The sequence below is a fragment of the Hibiscus syriacus genome, unplaced genomic scaffold (assembly GCF_006381635.1).
Source record: "Hibiscus syriacus cultivar Baekdansim isolate YM2019G1 unplaced genomic scaffold, ASM638163v2 tig00112339_pilon, whole genome shotgun sequence".
Lineage (NCBI taxonomy): Eukaryota > Viridiplantae > Streptophyta > Magnoliopsida > Malvales > Malvaceae > Hibiscus > Hibiscus syriacus.
The window spans coordinates 599,788-615,094 of NW_024063304.1; the positions used below are offsets into that span (position 1 = coordinate 599,788).

The 15,307-nt window shown below is 36.0% G+C and overlaps 2 pseudogenes; both read right to left on the minus strand.

Annotated features, from left to right (window-relative positions):
- Positions 1 to 13: 13 nt before the first annotated feature.
- Positions 14 to 5,207, minus strand: LOC120177844 (annotated as a pseudogene).
- Positions 5,208 to 10,687: 5,480 nt separating this feature from the next.
- On the minus strand, positions 10,688 to 14,908 carry LOC120177837 (annotated as a pseudogene).
- Positions 14,909 to 15,307: the final 399 nt, after the last annotated feature.

A 15,307-nucleotide genomic window follows, 5' to 3' on the forward strand; every position in this document is an offset into this window, starting at 1 on the left:
TACCAAGAGCGGAGCATATGATGATCACCTTCTTCTAGATACATGAAACTAAGAAAATTGATCGGTGTCACGGACTACCTTCATCGAATGCAGCACAATTGCAGCCACCAGATTACCCTCTAGTCCGCCGTCTTCATCAATAATCAACCTAAGACCTTCTATATGAAGTTTTCCATGGTGACCAGGCTCTTACCACAATTGTCTCAATTAGCTCCTGCAACATATTCAGCACCTAAACACTAGCATTACTCTTGAGAATCATCTTATCATTGTGTGCATAAGTACAACAATGTCGAAGACGGATTTGGAGTGGTTCTACCTTGGGGATATCCCAAACATCCTCCCGCTGAGATCGGTTACTTTCTGCACACGGGCGTCTCTGGCTTTCAGAAATTCGAGCTGCTCTCTGACATTTTTACCTCTCTCTAAACCAGCATGAACAGCAGTCAGTTTACAGTGCTTAACTGCTTCCTATGTCTCAATACAGACATCATCCTGGAGAAATTGCACCCTCAAAACACTAAGTTTCTATCTTCACTCTCAAGAAACTAAAGATTTGCTTATAACTTGTTTCACAAGTCAGTGCTAAATGTACTTTTAGCACATTAGGATTTACCCCTTCATGAACCCAAACCATCTCTGCTAGAAATTTCTTGTGGTCCTCAGGAACAGCCTTCATCAAATCTTAGAAAACTAAAATCAGTTTTTACTTTTTATTTTTTTGTAAGAATAAGATCAAGATTTTCCCTCAGATTAAAAGAGAATAATTCTAATCCAGAAAAGCTGATTCACGTACTAACAGGTCGTTATACTGTGCGGCGGCCTAACCTAAGGCTAATTTGTGGCGGATTTTAACCTAAAATGTTACCCCATCCAATCTAAAATAGTTATAAAATTTGTAATAATTTTGATTACAACCGAAAATGTTACATTGCAACAGGCTTTAATATAAAATGTTACATGTTTGCTCTAAAAAATTAGACAATTAATAATAATTTCAGTTACAATCAAGAATGTCTTGAAGCTAAATTTTAAGTTACAACCGGAATAGTTATATCATTTACAATATTTGTTATGGAGAACGTAATAATAATTTTGATTTCAGCTTAAAATGTTACTTAGGGTGTGTTTGTTTGCCGTAAAACCAATTACGGAATTGGTTTTCCTCGAAATCCCGTGTTTGTTTCATGTAATTCGTTTTTCGGAAAATATTTTCCCGTGTTTGTTTCACGTAATTCGTTTTCCATAAAATGTTTTCTCATATTTGTTTCACGTAATTCGTTTTCCGAATGTAATTCATTTTCCTAGTAACATAATTTCCTTTGTGTTTTCTGTAAAATGACTTACGGATTCATTTAAGTCATTTTCCGAACTTTTCACTTTAAAGCAAAAATACTCAAAATAATTTTATTTTATGAATTTAATACTAATAAAATATTTTAATATCATTTTCATCAAAATATTAATTATTAAAATATTTAAAATATATTTATTAATATTTATAATAATATAATATTATATTTTTAATATTATATAAAATAATTAATTATATTATAATAATATAAGATATTATATTTTTATTTTAATAATATATAATAATGTTTTTTATATATTTAATAATGAATAATATTATTTATATATTTAAATAATATTTTAGTAAAGATATTTAAAATATAATATAACACTATTATTTTAATAAAAAATTAATATAATTTATAATATTTTATTTCACTAAAATATACCAATATTAATATTTTTATTAATAAAATTATAAAAATAATATTTAATAATAAATAAATTATTTTAATATTTTAAAATAATAATATTAAATTTTATGATAAATAATATTATTTATTATATTTAATATTTGTACTAAATAATTTTTAAAAAATTCTTCAACTAGTGGAAAAAAAAGTTTAAATAACATCTTCTAAACATCATAAAACGTTTTCCATAAATGTAATTCATTTTCCAGAATTCAAATTCTAGTAATTCATTTTCCAGTAATTCAAATTCCAGTTCAAATTTCAGTAATTTATTTTCCGGAAAACCAATTACAGCCAAACAAACATACCTTTAGATTACTGTAAAAGTACCACTCCTAGTAATTTTCCGATTATAACTGATTTTTGCACTTTTTTATACTTATATTAATCGATTGTATTTTATACTCAAATTCATACTAAATGATAAGTAACAAATAAAAGTCATGCCAACCAAACACAAAACTGAAGCACTTGATTCAACATAATAACTTAAAAACAATCAATCCATTCTTTCAGAAACATACAATCCAGAATCATAACAAAAACGAATCATGAATCCATTTCAAACCCAATAATCCACTCAAAACGAATATCTAACAAGGTTAATCTCCATATACCACTGAATCAAAGCCACACGAGAAAAGGAGAATAACCAAAGATCCAAAAAAAGAGAAAGCATGAATTACCAGAAGAGCCATGAGGAACTCCATAAGATTCAAACGTGCGAGCAGCATCATAAATGGAACCTTTACAATCAATCCCTTTGGCAGCATTAAACTTAGTCTTTATCCAACCACCCCATCCCCTTCCTTGCAGATGCATCTTCTCATACCCTTCTCCTTTAAACCACCCTTCCCTTTCCTCATTATCAGCATACTCCCGACACGTGTCCTCCGCCTCGAACTCCCCCGGCAACGCCCCGACAAACGCCGCGAAAGAGAAGTCGTGGTTCCCCGACAAAAACACGTGCTTCTGATTCGGATATCGACTCGGCAACGAGATTAAAAAATCAATCACTTTGGGTGTGTCGGGTCCACGATCACAGTAGTCGCCGAGGAAGATGACGGTGGCAGTGTTGAAGGATTCTGGGTCGAGGTTTGACCAAAGATAGAGGAGCTTTGTGGGTGTTTATCCCGAAAAATCATCTTTTCCATTTAATATTCTCGATCAGACACCGTTCAAATTATATTTCCCGATCTAAAACCCTTTGCAGAAAGATGAGCCCCTTCAACGTGCTTAACGTTGATTTGACATCACGTGGGGTAAAGTGTGCCTCGTAAGGCGCGCCTTATGCTGACATTGGATACACGTGTGTATAGGGCGCGCCTTAGGCCACGTAGGGTATAGCGCAGGGCAAGGGCCGCGCCTTACCTGTGAATCTGACACAATTATATTCGGGGCCGCGCCTTAGCTTTATCTAATATAATTATGTAAGGCGTGGTGCAAGTATCGTGTCTTGTATAATTATATAAACTTTTCTCGGCTATAAATACCCTTCCCCCCGGAACTCCTCACATCTCCTCTCAACAGAAAAAATTAATACAACAATCCGACAATCTTCTCATATTTGATTTAGAAGTTCGTTCGATTTTTCGTTATAAGGTAATTTTGTTATAATTTTTTATTATACTTATTGTTTATTATGATTATATAAAAAAATATTATACTAATTGTTGTCAATTAATTTCTGTGTTTGTAAAATTGGAAAGCGGGAGCATACGTCGAAATAGTTTTGCGATGCAGGTAATAATATAAAATTATATTATTTAAATTATTTACGTTTATGTGTAAAAAATTTATTGTGTTATATTTTCGTTTATATATTATTTATTTAATCAGGTTTGTTTCAGTTGTTTTTTTTTTTCCAGATATAATATTGCCGCACTTTTAAACTTAAAGAATGGCGCGACTTTCAGCTATTGTTTATTATGATGGTGAAATTTGATAAGATGAAACCGGGGTTGTTTCGTATCAAATGAGCGTGTTAAAATATCATTCAAGAGAAACATAACTCTTGAGGAGCTGATAACGAAGATTTCGAGGAATATTCATGTTGGAAGTAGTAGAAGAATGTTGTCGTTGCAGTACAGATTTCCAAAATCATTGTTGTCATTAACTTATACAACGTTCGAACTTTCGAACAATGATGATGTTGAAATGATGGTTGAAGCTCAAAGTAATTATTCAAACGTCGATATTGAGATGTATGCAAATTTTGTTCAAGTGCGTGCTGTTCAGGGTCAATCATTAAGCTCTCACTATGGGCTGGCTGAACAAGTTGATCAAGTTGACAGCCCGACAATAGTAATGTATAATGATTTTAATGCCATAATGGGGAGACATTCATCCGCAACTACTTACGATATGTACCGAGATGGGTCAACGAACAATTCGTATGACAACATCGCGTCCAGTTCAAGGGGAAGGCAACATCCTCAATTGTAATCGTGCACTCTCCTTACGGAAGATGGAATGTGTGGGTCTCCGGCCTCCACCGCTCTACTAAGGAAGAAATAAGGTCTGGTTCTATCTTACAGTGACCCTGATATCTATCTATGTAACCGAATCTAGCGTCTACTAAATACGGCAAGACACGGCTAGGTATCACTAACTTAAAGTTCATAATAAAAGGATCTAATACACGGTCATTCTCCTAAAATTAAATAATTACAAAAATTAATTCTTAATCTAATAATCATACATTAAATAAATCAACAAATTATTACTAATAATTTAAATTAAATTAAAATGTTAAAATGTTACCGTATCAGCAAAGTATCGAGATATATGATTTTCATCCAAGCGAAGTAAACCACCTTCCATTATATATTTGCAAAAAATATTATATAAGTAAAATATTATATAAATTCAATACTTAAATAAACTAAATACAAAATATTAAAAATATAATAAAATATACCTTAATCAGAGAATATAAGAGTATTTGAGAGAATGTGAAAGAAATTGAGAGAATTTGATGTGATGAAAGTGATTGAGGATTGGGTATTTATATGGAGGGATTGGGGTGTGAAGTGTCGGGGTAAGTGGTAATTAAACCTAAGGCGCGCCGCAGGGGGCGCGCCTTACTGACGCGTGGCAGATTCACAGGTAAGGCACGGCCCTTACCTCGCGCTATATCATATGTGGCCTAAGGCGTGCCCCAAGGGCCGCGCTATACACACGTGTATTCCATGTCAACATAAGGCGCGCCTCACGGGGGGCGTCTTACCCCACGTGACGCCAAATCAACGTTAAACGCTCTGCAAGGGCGCACCTTTTTATAAAAAATATTAAATCAAAAAATATAATTTGAACGGTGTCTGATCAAGAATATTAAATGAAAAAAAGTGATTTTTCGAAAAAAAACGCCAGGTTTGTGATGTAGCCATAGTTGTCTCCTATGCAGATTATTGTTCTGGGTTTGTTGTTGGGATCTGCCATTCCCTTTTTTTTTCTTTTTCTTTTTTTTTTTGTTAGAAATCGAAGTGAAAAGGAATATCAAACAGAGAAAGTCAACCGTTTTTTTTTCCCTTCCTTCTTTCTGGGGGTAGCTCAAAAGTTATCACTTTTGAAATTGATTCCGTGGATGAATTGTAAGCCTCAGCGTCATCTGCATCTCAAGTACCCAACAAGGTTTATGGTATATCCCTTTTGGCATAAAGGTACTTGATATTCCATCTTTACAATTTAATCCTTGTTTTTATGTCATATTTATTTATTAATTTTTAAAATAAATTATTTTTTAACAAAATATTTTTAGACATACCATATAATAGTCTTATATTACTTTTATAATTTTGAGTGAATATAAGATAATATTTGTTCACAAACTCTTAATCATTTGACAATTAACGTTTATATTATTATATACATCGTGTTTGAACTCAATACCTCAAAAGATAACAACAATCATTTGATCATTTGACATTGAACAATGATACTCTCGACATTTATGGTACTCAAATGTGAGACTTCAAAAAATAACAACAATTATTTTATTGTGGAAACCGCTTAGTTTGTATATCTACTTATTTAGAAGATAACTTAAATTATAAAAAAATATTAAATTTTGATTCAATTCGGGTCTAAAACATCATGTTATTCACTAGAGTTATTATATATAAAATTGAAATTCAAATCATATCATTTCAATCAAATATAAATCAGCGCAGAGCAAAATCTAAGGGTAGCACACTACGAAAATTCATCAATCGGGCTTATTCAATTATCTCGGCATGCAATTACAAGTTACACTAGGTCAGATACGCATAAACATACTTAACAGGTAGTATCAATATCGAATCTTTTAGTATCAATATTCGATACAATTATTTAAATTTCTAATATATCACATCTATATCGGTATCTTACTATTGATTTGATACTGTCTAGCCAGTATCAATATCTATACAAGTCGTATCGATACTACATTCATATAGTTATGCAAGGAGTTCATAACAAAAATTTCATATTTTTAGCAATTTTAAGAGCAAACCCAATCATTCATAATATTAGCATGCATCCAACATTTATCATATAGAATTAACATGATCATATTGACATGTCACAACATATTGTTTGCTTCAATTTGAATATCTACTTGCTAAAAGTTCTAATAACATGCAAAACACACAACTTTGCATTCTATGACATATTTTTGTCAACTTACTGAATTCCTAAGCACATAAACACCATTTCAAACATGTTGTGTCGCAACATAAAACTGGGGTTAAAAGATTCTTTTAATTTGGGGACTGAATTGAAATTTTTAAAAATAATCTTACTCGAATGAAGTTTTAATGCAGAAAACAAGAAGAATGAAGTGACAGTGGACAAAGCTCCATTGAAAAGATGATGGCGTCTGATATGAAAAAATCTGATAGCTGCTTTACAACACATTTTCGGTACCTTTTTTATCTTTAATTCCCTGTCAGACACCGTTCAGACTATATTTCTTGATCCAACACCATTTGCAGAAAGTCACGCCCCCTGCAGCGCGTTTTAGGCTGATTTGTCGCCACATTATAAGGTAATTTTGTTATAATATTTTTTTATAATTATATATGATTATTTGACAAAAATATTATACTAATTGTTTTCAATTAATTTCTGTGTTTGTAAAATTGGAAAGCGGGAGCATACGTCGAAAATTTTTTACGGTGCAGGTAATAATATAAAATTATATTATTTAAATTATTTACGTTTATATGTAAAAAAATTATTGTGTTATATTTTTGTTCATATATTATTTATTTAATTAGGTTTGTTTCAGTTGTTTTATTGCAGATATAATATTGTCACACTTTTAAACTCTAAGAATGACGCAACTTTCAACTATTGTTTATTATGATGGAGAAATTTGAGAAGATGAAACTGACGTTGTTTTCGTATTAAATGAGCGTGTTAAAATATCATTCAAAAGAAACATAACTCTTGAGGAGCTGATAACGAAGATTTCGAGGAAGGTTCATATTGGAAGTAGTAGAAGAATGTCGTCATTGCAGTACAGATTTCCAACATCATTGTTGCCATTAACTTATACAGCGTTCGAACTATAGAACAATGATGATGTTGAAATGATGGTTGATTCTCAAAGTAATTATTCAGACGCCGATATTGAGATATATGCAAAGTTTGTTCAAGTGCGTGCTAGTCAGGGTCAGTCATTAAGCTCCCACTATGGGCTGGCTGAACAAGTTAATCAAGTTGACAACCCGACTACAGTAATGTGTAATAATTTTAATGCCATAATGGGAAATCCGCATCATGGTGTCGTCACATCAATTTCAATGTGGAGACATTCATCAACAACTCTTTACGATATGTACCGAGGTGGGTCCACGAACAATCTGTATGGCAACATCGCGTCCAGTTCAAGGGGAAGGCATTCATCTGCAAATTTCTATGACCTTAATATGGAGATGCCATCAACGCAACAATCTGTGCAGTTTCCATTTGACACGATGGCTTCAAGCTCTAGTGGAGGCATTCGACTGCGAGCTTTTTCGATCTCAATGTCGATATACCTTTTAGTTCAAGGGGAAGGAGTACAAGTAGTAGGTTCTTCGACCTAAATGTGGAGAGCATGGAGGAACCATCATCTCCACCAGAAGAACCGTTTCGAGAGCCTGGTGCGAATGGCGCTGAGACTGGACTATTCATTCACCCATAATCACCACAATTTAACTCTGATGATGTAGACGAAGTTCCCTCAAATGTGGCATAAACTGACCCTCTAGCACACATATATGAAGTTGATTATGGTGCAATGTACAGGCCATAATTTGCAAAATGTCTCATCTCAGTGACTATGGATATTACTCATCAATAAATAATGGTGAGTTATCTTTAGGCATGGATTTTTCAAGCAAGGAAGAAGCGATGATAACTATAAAAAATTACAATATCCGTAATTATGTTCAATCTAGAGTCGACCGCTCAACGACTGAAAAATATGTATGCCACTGTGCCCGACGTGAAAACGGATGCAATTGGATGGTTCGCGTATCGAAGAGGAAGAGGAAAAACAATAGATGAGAACTAACAATATACAACGGTCCTCACACATGTTATGATGGGTGATGAGGTTGCACCCGCCAAATAATCAACATATGAACCCCAAGTCAAATCTACAAACATAGACCCATAATATCCTCCAGGAGGGGTCATATAACTCTGTGACGGTGGCGGCATCTGGTAAGGGATCTACTGTGGCGGCATAATATATGGTTGCGGTATGTAAGTCGCTGTAGACGGTGGCTGCTGTGAAGGTCCTGCTGGTGCAGCTGAGGATGAACCGGAAGCACCTGCTCTCCGTCCACGAGTCGGAGGACGATGGTGCTGTGACGGTGAACGTCTCTGTCAACGTCGTTGAAAGGTCCGCCCTCGTGCATCATCGGAAAGCAGAAACAGTTTCCCATTACTGTTGAACCACCCATAATAACCGTCAGCAACCGTCAAGAGGTCATAAAAAATGGGCTCTCTACGGGGAAGACGTCGATGTCGATCCTCCCACAACACGACCCACTCATGATGCTTCACTAGCAAATCTGTATCTGACTTGCTGTGTCTATCTGTGCCATGCAACTCGTCCATATTGCGAGGTACTTCCGAAATTGGTTGAAAACAACCAAATAGTCAGAGTACGCGATCAGTGGAGTGCCACTCGACGATCACATAACAGATCAAAATATGGCACCCATTCAAACTAAAACAAATTTATATAATTTTTATCAAAATAATAATCTAATTATATAACTATAATCTAAAATCGATTTTTATACATTAAAATGCATACTTGTGTACCAGCCTTCTGATCGATTAGCACCCTAATTTTTTCTAAATCATCATGTAGCTCCTGATGATTTTTCCTATCAGTAGACCATATATTCAAAGAAAATAATTTATTATACACTGTATAAAATGATTAATATACGAAATCAGTTTTATAATTACCTAAATAGTAGCAGAAATACGAATGAGTTCTTCACAACGAGACATAAAAAGGGCAATCGATACCATGCCCAAGACTGTAGCAAAAGGAGACATCCGCCGATAGCATTTTTCCTGTAGTCAGTCGCTCGACACATCTCCTTGTACAGGAAAGTCAAAACTGTCGAGCCCCAATTGAGTGATCCAACCAAACGAAAGTCGCCAAGATGTCGCAACCACATACAGTGAACTTGGTTGCGTGATTTGTCCGGCATCAGCAACCCTCCTATCAGCTGCAATATGCATGCATGTGCATACATTTTAACTTTATCATTAGAGGCGTCCTCGCTCAACTCCCGAAAATTGACATCTAACCAATTTAACGTTATCCGACCACCGTTAAAGCTTTCCGGGACACGTCTTAGATAATCCTGGCACAAAACAGTCCAGGAACCGTGCACCATCCCCGATATCACATCTCCATCCACCGGAAGCCCCAGGTGCATAGAAACATCCTCAAGTGTAATTGTGCACTCTCCGCACGGAAGATAGAATGTGTGGGTCTCCGGCCTCCACCGCTCCACTAAGGCAGCCATAAGGTCTGGTTCTATCTTACAGCGACCCTCATATCTACATATGTGACTGAATCCAGCCTCTACTAAATACAACAAGGCACGGCTAGGTATCACTAACTTAAGGTTCCTAATAAAATGATCTAATATACGGTCCCTCTCCTAAAATTAAATAATTACAAAAATTAATTTTTAAACTAATAATCATGCATTAAATAAATAAATAAATTATTACTAATAATTTAAATTAAATTAAAACGTTAAAATGTTACGGTATCATCAAAATGTCGAGATATATGATTTTCATTCAAGCGAAGTAGACTGCCTTCCATTTTATATCAGCAAAAAAAATTAATTAAATAAAATATTAAAAAATTTAAGTACTTAAATAAATTACAAACAAAATACGAAATATAATAAAATATACCTTAAACAGTTATAAGAGAATATAAGAGTATTTGAGAGAAGTTGAGAGGATTTGGTGTGATGAAAGTGATTGACAATGAGAGTATTTATAGGGAGGGATGGAGGTGTGATCGGTCGGGGTAGTTGAGTAATTAAACCTAAGGCGCGCTACAGGGGGCGCGCCTTTTTGACGCGTGTCAGAATTAAAGCTAAGACGTAACCCCTGCATCGCGCTATAGTCCTACGTGGCGTAAGGAGCACCCCAGAGGCTGCGCTTTAGCCACATGTGTCCAACTCAACTTAAGGCAGGCGCGCTGCAGGGGGCGCACCTTACCCCACGTGACGACAAATCAACCTAAAATACGCTGCAGGGGGTGCACCTTTCTGCAAAGAGTGTTAGATCAAAAAATATAATCTGAACGGTGTCTGACAAGAAATTAAAGAGAAAAAGGTGATTTATCGGAAAAATCGCCCACATTCTCAATAAATTTACAGTATGAACTAAAAATATTTAATTACAATAAGTTGATATCTTATGCCAAACGTTTTCTTCAAAACAACTCGAAGTCCAGGTGCTCTCTTGTAGCTTTACATTCCAAGTAATTGCTCTTTGTTTCCACCTCTGGGGACATCATGTCTGCAACCTCGTAAAACTCAGGTAGTTCCGGTGGAACAGCGCACCGTATCAAAGCCCAGTTCAAGCCTTCGAAGAACGGATGCTGTTTGATCTCAGCAACTCCCTTTTCTGTTCCTAGACGATTGTCGGGTTCCTTCACCAACAGCCGTTTGATGAGGTCCCTTGCCTGGATACTAACAAGGGGACTGTCCGGGAACTTGAGGCTGTGTAGCACAACGTTCGCCAACGTTTCTTCGTTATCCGCGCCTTTAAACGGCGTCTTACCATAGAGGAGCTCGTAAAGAAAGATACCGAAATTCCACCAATCAACTGCAGCTCCATGACCCTCTCCTTTGATGATTTCAGGAGCTAAGTACTCGTGCGTCCCAACAAAGGAATTGGATCGTGCGTCGGTGGGTTCAGCCACAAGCTGTGGCAGTGATCGGACTTTGGCAGCAAGGTCTTCCTTTGCCTTCTTCTTTGCTTTCGTGGAAGTGGGCAAAAACCTAGGACTGAAGCACGGGACATGACAGGTTGGTTCGATGCAGAAGGGTTCCACGCAGCTAGAAGCTCTACATTGAACAGATATCCTTGCAGGATCCAAATATGATGCAGATTTCAAGAGGGTTGGACTAACCGTGCATCTAAGCGAAAGGTCGAAATCTGTGAGCATTATGTGGCCATCTTCTCGAACCATAATGTTTTCGGGTTTACACAATTCCAAGCATGTGCAAGTACTCCAAAGCAAGAAGATCCTCGGCTACATAAAATCTACACATGAAATAATATAAATAAACAGTTCAGAAATATACCAATCACTTATCGCAGATTTTAAAAAATGATGAAGTAGAGCATGGAACACTCTCCGATGACAGAAACAAGTAATAACAGCACAAATGGAGATTATCATAAACAACTCAAAACCTACTTCAAGCAAGTTATTTTGAGAGAAGCTAAAACTTCTAAAAATATGATCCTATAGTAAAGATGAGTACTTGTTTACTTGGATTTTTTTCATAAGAAAGAGGCCTCGTTAAAAACCCCCCTTCTTAACCGTCAAGCTACATAGGTATCTTAACGGACATTAGAAGGCTGAGATTAATAAGGCGTAAACACCTATCATACCCATATCTAAACTATTCCATAACTTCAACCATATATGCTAGCAATGTATTGCAAAAATATTGCGCTTTGGATGTTCAAACCGAATGAATAACCAAAGACATTCAAGGTCGAAGGTTATCAACGAAGTTATTTATATATCATTTGTTCTTTTTGTGCTTGCTCGTAAAGATATTTCAAACTAATAGAAGATAGTTTAATGTAAGTTGAGTTTTCATCATCTAAGCATCTTACCTTGCCGCTGGCTCATAAAAACATCTCCCGGATTGCTTTTGGCGAAGGACACGCAAGTCCCCACCGGTCCATAACTAGACATGATAAGTTATCTGAAACAAATTGCGAATATAAAGTAGGTAAAAAAGGATGATCAAGCATCCTTAATATTTCTCTCTCGGTTTGGGCCCTTGGCATTTTCTTCCTTCTTGCCAAAAACTCATTGTCCGTTACCTTTATAGCAAACAAGCAGTTCGTACCGATAAGCTCAGCAAGATAAACCGTCCCGATATCTCCACAACCGAGCTTCTTTAAAAGATTGAAATGCCTCAACCCCAAAACACCATCCTGTGTCATTATGTGGCGGATGGCGTCCCACCTCATGTCCTTTGACATGTGAGGTCTGTTGCCGCAGGTAGACCAACTTAAATTGCTGTCATCACTGATGCTTGTGCTACTACTATCGGCAAGGCTGCTTGAACATTGTGAGATGTCTCCCTTTTCTCTAGCTTTGGGGCTATTTTTAGCCCTCAGAAAGGCAGCTTGGTTTCTGTTAAAGTTATTTTCAACCAAGGCCTGTTTGCGCATACCAGAATTCGCATGACTTGAACTGACTTCGGCTTTAATCCCGGCTGACTGTGCCTTTAAGGAATCTTGATTTGATTCATTACTTGAAGTCTTCATAGAGCACTGGCATCTCTGACAAATTAATTGACTTGTACTTGAATCCATGAGGCTACTAACTTCATTAGAAGTATTAGCAGAAGATGCGGCAGAAGAGGTATCTTGCTTCATTTTATTCTTGACAGAACTTTTGTTCCTGATAACTGTTTTGGCCACCCGTGGTGCGTTTCTTGTTATCCTGCCTGTTTTATTTCTATTGGTCAAGCTAGAAGAAGGAACAGCATGCAACTTCCCTTTCCGTCCCAACTTTGGGGCAGGCGATCGTTTCGGTAACTTGGTTGAAGAAGACAAGGTATTTTCAGGTTCTAACATATCATCATCGGCATAAGAACAAGAAACAGAAGATGAGAAGTAAGCTTCTCTTTCCGACACAACTCTGCCTTAGGAACTTGAGTTCCAACTTTTCTTGATGCGGAACTATCAGTTGGAGTCGATGTAGAAGTTGTGGTGCTAATATGCCTTGTTGCAAGAGGAATCCGAGGTGAAGAATTAAAACCTTGGCTCAAAGCCTTATTCTTGGGAGCTTGATGTAGTGCAGTCATCTTCCTAGAAGAAGTTGGTTTGCCTTCTTCAGGAACCAATGATATTTCAACCATGCCCCCCTTATCTTCATTTCCAGGAAGACCAGATTCAACTAAAACAGAATTGAACGAACTTTTTACCCTACCAGCTTCAGAGACCCCAGGAGAACTAATTGACATAGATAACCGTTTAATAGAAGCCAATTCCGAAGCCTTAGAAATGCAAAGATCCCTTAATGCCAGCTTCAGTGACAATGCCTCCGAACCACCAATTCTAGGGGAGTGGGGCATCCCCATGGTAATTGGTTTCTTCAAAGCATTTTTCTTTAAAGAGCTTGCACCTCCTTGGTACGAAACACTCAGACCTTTAGGGCCTTTAATATTGATAGCCTCAAAAAGCTGATTAATATCATTTTCTAGAGAACTCTTGTATCCCGGTCTCTGCACAGGGGGCTTCCGATCATTATCATCCATGCCTATTCCTAAGTGCGGTCGATATGCTCCTCTAGAACGTTGCACTGGTTTCAACTCTTCACCTGCTTCAACAATTTCACAAGTACCAGAATATGAACCCATCTTAACAGTTACACGGCACTGAACTTTCTCGGCTGTATCGTCGAAGAAAGGCTTTATAATACCATTGAAATTTATACTAGTTCATGTTTCCATGTAAACCAACTTCAAAGATCTGAATGCATGGAGACTTATGAGCATACTTCCATCAAACCAATTTTAAGCTCATATATTCATAGAACCTAAATACAACCACCAAATGGAAAGATTTAAAAGCCAGAATTATACAAAAAATGGAAGGCCACAAATAAATTTACCTTTAAACGAAATGTACCTTGAAAGACCAGAATCAGCTATCTTCAACACCAAATCATCCTTGGGGCCCGAAAGTAGAATGTTCTACTCCAATGGAAGCACCATGATTAACTGAATAGAAGGAACTATTATATCGAAAAAATTATCTGAAATAATATACATGCATAATGTGGTCGCAATTTGCAAACAATGACTTGCAGTTATTGATGAATTTAAAAACTTATGGTATTCTTCGGAGTTATGACTACACCAAGGTATCTATTCAGTATTCACTTGGGAAAGAACCAGAATCGGTGATATATTTGCTTAATTGTTCTCTACTTTGTCAGTAACCAGCCAGCTTTAGGGAAAAAGTCTACAAATAAATCGATTTCACAGTTACAGTATTACACCGTGCTAAACTTTCGCAGCTGTATCCTCGAAGAGAGGCTTTATAATACCATTTTAATTTACTCTAGTTCATGTTTCCACATAAACCAATTTCAAAGATCTGAATGTGTGGAAACTTGTGAGCATAATTCCATTAAATCAATTTTGAAGCTCATATATTCTTAGAACCTAAACACAATCACCAAAAGGAAACATTTAAAACCCAGAAAAGGCCACAAATAAATCACATCAGAATAATATTGCCATTTTTTACTTACAAAATGATAAAATTTATACCATAGAGCACATCTGCTTGAATTTCTGAAATCTTAAGTAGCTATCTGACTCTATCATATCTCCTGGATCTTATGAAGCTTATCTATATTATTTAAAAAATGGTACCAGATAAAATGATTAAAAAAACATAAGCCAACAACTAATAACCTCTACTTTTCCATTTTTTATTCTTCTTTCAGATGTAATAGATCAGAAGGGTAAAATGAAAATAAATCCAAACTGCAAAGTAAAGATTCTCATATTTCCAGCTTAACAAAGAGGGAAAAAAGAAGAAGGGATCCAGCAAACATATGAAACGCAAAATAAAACAGTCTTTAACTGCCAACCAAAGCCCAAAGGATAACACACAACTGGAAATCAGAACAAACCCAGAAACAGAATGCTCCAACATCATTAAACATTGTTTGCATGCATCAAATCCATCCCAAAAACGAAGATTCAAAAAACAAAAAAAGGGCAAGAGTTGAATAAAAAGAAAGAAAT